The sequence below is a fragment of the Phoca vitulina genome, unplaced genomic scaffold (assembly GCF_004348235.1).
Source record: "Phoca vitulina isolate PV1807 unplaced genomic scaffold, GSC_HSeal_1.0 scaffold6, whole genome shotgun sequence".
NCBI classification, from domain to species: Eukaryota; Metazoa; Chordata; class Mammalia; order Carnivora; family Phocidae; genus Phoca; species Phoca vitulina.
Genome location: NW_022589709.1, coordinates 49,952,595 through 49,956,946, shown reverse-complemented (window position 1 = coordinate 49,956,946; position 4,352 = coordinate 49,952,595). Strand labels below are relative to the sequence as shown.

Below are 4,352 nucleotides of genomic sequence, written 5' to 3'. Positions count from 1 at the left end.
GTCAAGTGGCTGTCCCTGTAGAACCATCAGTATATTCAATAAAAATCACGTATATCTTGTGTTTGAAACATACATTATAAATAGATGTATAGACGGAGCAGATACTGAGAAAAGAAATGGTAAAGATTATGAATATTAAGATTTATATTAATCTATAAGCCTATTAAAGTACAGTAAAACCTGTCCTTCAGACCACCTTTTTAAAGATATCACCTCCCTGATGGGACCACTAAATTTCGGGCCAAATTATTTTCCCATAAAGAACAATGAAAAGAAAATGATTATATTAAGACTACTTCTACTATGGTTTCTTTTCATTGTTCCGCCAAAAATGATTCCAAACAGTAAAATAACATTGATTTTGACCTTGTTAATGAACCTGAAGAACTTCATGGAATACTCAAACACCGATTTCCATTTTTAACAGGAAAAAACCGGACCCTCTGCCTCACATTGTCGAAAACACCAGCAGCAGGTAGGGATAATTTCATTGGTATTCGGCAGATGTAGCTTATCTTGATATCGCTAATGTTCCGTAAGGTTTGTCATGTGGATTTTTCTTTGTGCCAAAAGCTGGAGATGATTGTCTGATTTGTAAAATATTGAAGAAGCCTTCAAACTGCGAGGTTTATTGTATTTCTTTTTGGAAACAAGGATTCTCACATACGATATTACTGAAGCGATTTTCAGTTTTCCAAAATGCCACTCTCTCCCGGGGAACAACTTTCTCTCCTTTGGCCTGCAAGGACTCCCTGTGGCTTTGACCGGCTTTTCTTCTAAACAAAGCTGCCATGCCATCCATCCTCCCTGAGCCCCCCTTGAGCTGGACCCTGGTTCTCTTAATCAGGTTCTCCCTCAGCTCACTCACGCCAGTCCAAACGCCCGAGGCCCTCCCCACCCCTGTGTTGGACTTCCAAGGCATATTCCCTAACTGTTTAAGTCTCTGGAATTGCTTTTCTATGCGGTCCACCAAGAACACAACATGATGGTTTTGTTCATGTCTCCTCCAATATCCATCTATTTAAATAGGGCTTTTTAAACAATGCATAGAAAGAAGGATTAGTCAGGTGTCAATATCCTTTCAATGACTCATATGAGCACACCTTAAAGTTCTCCAATAAAAGGTAAACAGGTGAACAACAACTGCACGTTTTTAGGCCTCTTTGGGGGCCTCTGCAAGACCCCACAGGCTTGAGGGCAGGAACGCAGTCTGGTGTGTGTCCCTGTGCCCGGCTTGGAGCCCAGGGCCTGCGGTCATCAGTTCCCAGCAAGCCAGTGTGGAACTTAACCAAGTTCCCGCTCACGCCACCCATCTTGCCCTCATTCTTCAGCGAGAGGCCCCTGGACAGTCACCAGCACAGAATCACAGTCTCTTGGTGCTGAAAGGGGCCTTGGAACACACTGGTCCAGCCCAGCCTTCACATCTTAGAGACTGTTACTGAGGTCTTTTTTTTTTTTTTTTTTAAAGATTTTATTTATTTATTTCACAGAGAGACACAGTGAGAGAGGGAACACAAGCAGGGGGAGTGGGGGAGGGAGAAGCAGGCTTCCCGTGGAGCAGGGAGCCCGATGCGGGGCTCGATCCCAGGACCCTGGCACCATGACCTGAGCCAAAGGCAGACGCTTAACGACTGAGCCACCCAGGCGCCCTGTTACTGAGGTCTTGATGGAAGACATGCCTCAAGTGGTGTCAATACACATAGCCATGAACCTCATGGGTGAAAATCACAGGTGCTTATTTCTGTTCCTACAAAGAAGAGACCCGTGAAGAAGAAGAAGAAAAACAAGGAAGAGGAGGAGGACATTTTAGTTGATAGCTTATAGTAATAAGCATCCAGCTCTGTGATGTGAGCTCAAAAATCAACTATAAATATTCACAACTTAATCCTTCAAATACCAGCATGTCATAACAATAAATTTTCTTTTTTTAAGCAGGATTTGGTTTTTTTCAGTGTGAGATGGAGACAGTAAGATATAGTGGACAGAGAGTGAGATGTGGCATTTAGTAACTTGAGTATGAATCCCAGCTGTACCATTTGCTAGCTGTGTGACCTTGGGCAAGTCACTTACCCTCTCTCTGGGCCTCAGCTTCTTCATCTGTAAAATGGGCACAATAATACCATTCCATCTCCCCAGGTCATTCGAAGAGCGAAGGAGATAATAGATGTCAAGCATTGTGTGAGGCAAAAGTAAATTATTTGTCAGCTTGAAAATGAACTCCGCTCTTTCCCATCTTGCAAGATGGCGGGCGAAAAAGCTGAGAAGCCGGATACTAAGGAGAAGAAACCTGAAGCTAAGAAGGCTGATGCCGGTGGCAAGGCTAAGAATGGTAACCCCAAGGCTAAAACGCCAAAGAAGGGGAAGCCCCACTGCAGCCGAAACCCTGTACTTGTCAGAGGAATTGGCAGATATTCCCGATTGGCTATGTATTCCAGAAAGGCCATGTACAAGAGGAAGTATTCGGCAGCTAAATCCAGGGTTGAAAAGAAAAAGAAGGAGAAAGTTCTTGCTACTGTCACAAAACCAGTTGGTGGTGACAAGAACGGTGGTACCCGAGTGGTTAAACTTCGCAAAATGCCTAGGTATTACCCTACTGAAGATGTGCCTCGAAAGCAGTTGAGCCACGGCAAAAAACCTTTCAGTCAGCACGTGAGAAAGCTGCGAGCTAGTGTCACTCCCGGGACCATTTTGATCATCCTCACTGGGCGCCACAGAGGCAGAGGGTAGTTTTCCTGAAGCAACTGAGCAGTGGCTTGCTACTTGTGACTGGACCTCTGTCCCTCAATCGAGTAACTCTGCATAGAACACACCAGACATTCGTCATTGCTACTTCTACCAAAATTGATATCAGCAGTGTGAAAATCCCTAAACATCTCACTGATGCTTACTTCAAGAAGAAGATGCTGCACAAGCCCAGACACCAGGAGGGTGAGATCTTCGACACCGAGAAAGAGAAATACGAGATTACAGAGCAGCACAAGGTTGATCAGAAAGCTGTGGACTCGCAAATTCTGCCAAAGATCAAAGCTGTTCCTCAGCTTCAGGACTACCTCCGCTCTGTGTTTTCTCTCACAAATGGAGTTTACCCTCACCAATTGGTGTTCTAAATTTCTTACAAAGAACGTAATTAAATAACTGATCCATTTCAAAAAAAAAAAAAAAGAAAGAAAATGAACTCCAAAGCCCATGCATATGAACAAAAGAAAGCACAGGTGAAGAGGATGCACACACTCATTTTCACTTAGACATTCTCTCTCTCTTTTAAACACGCTAACTGGGTGAGGAGATGTGTGATGAAACAGACACCTGGGTCTGAGTCCCGCTGGAGCCAGAGAGGACACCCTGCCAACTCTTCCTGCACCATCACCTTGAAACTGTCACTGCTTCTCCTCTCCCCCAGCGGTGGGAGGGGGCATGGGGCAGAGAACTAGCCTGGGCTCTCTCCGCCCTCCTCCCCAGCGGTCTTCCTGCTCCCTGCTAGGGACACCTAAGGAAGCTCACGTCTTTGAAGATGAGGGTGAGAAGTGCCCAGATTCCTAGGAAGAACATTATGACTTTCTTTCTGTTCCTTCAATGACAGTCTCCTTGTCAGTTCCCCGCTCATACAAGGCGATGACGATATCCTCTCCTCAGACTTGCCCTAGTTCTCCTTCCCCTGATTCATTTTCCTGGAGGTAAACAGACCAGAGTTCTCCCTCTGAGCTTAAGGTCCTCTCCTCTTTGTCACCAATCTCCAAGTAAAACAAGCAGCTCTGGCTTTTGGCATCAGGAACCAGAGTAGAAAAAGAAAAGGGCATTATTTTCGTCCCACTTTGGCTGTTTCTACAGGGACAAGTCCGGCTTATTTTGCATGCTCACTGCTAAGATCAGCGGTGCCAGGCCGTGAACAGCCATTACTCTGGACTGAAATTTGCTTTCGCTGACACTGAGGGGATACTTTGCATGTACATGTATTCACTCAACAAACATTTGCTGAAGGGTTACTCTGCTAAGCACTGGGCTAGGAGTTCAAGAAGTGAGCAACGATGGACTGTCCTTCTGAGGGGGACCCTGTTATGCATTTCTGGAGATGTCTTTTGTTTGCTTTTGCGCGTCCCTTATACTAACATTAGCCAAAGCGTCTTCCCCTCTCCGGGGGGGCAGAGGCCTGACATAACGCTGGGCACCTACTCAAGGTGCCAGAGGTACTCATGAAATCAGAGAGTCTTAGAGCTTCTTAGTTGGAAGCTACCCACAGGGGCCTATCTCATCTGTCTGGAGTCATGCAGGGCTGCTCAGCGTGGTGACCCAGGAATATTCTAGAAGATGGCTAGACGTCCTTTCCAGTCTGGAGAGTCTAGGCAGAGCAGAGA

The 4,352-nt window shown here is 45.7% G+C and overlaps 1 pseudogene across 1 annotated transcript; it reads left to right on the top strand.

The window, feature by feature from the left end:
• The first annotated feature begins 2,205 nt into the window (after positions 1 to 2,205).
• On the top strand, positions 2,206 to 3,107 carry LOC116631944 (annotated as a pseudogene). The gene has a single exon (XR_004299325.1). The product of XR_004299325.1 is annotated as a 60S ribosomal protein L6-like (transcript).
• The last annotated feature ends 1,245 nt before the right edge of the window (positions 3,108 to 4,352 follow it).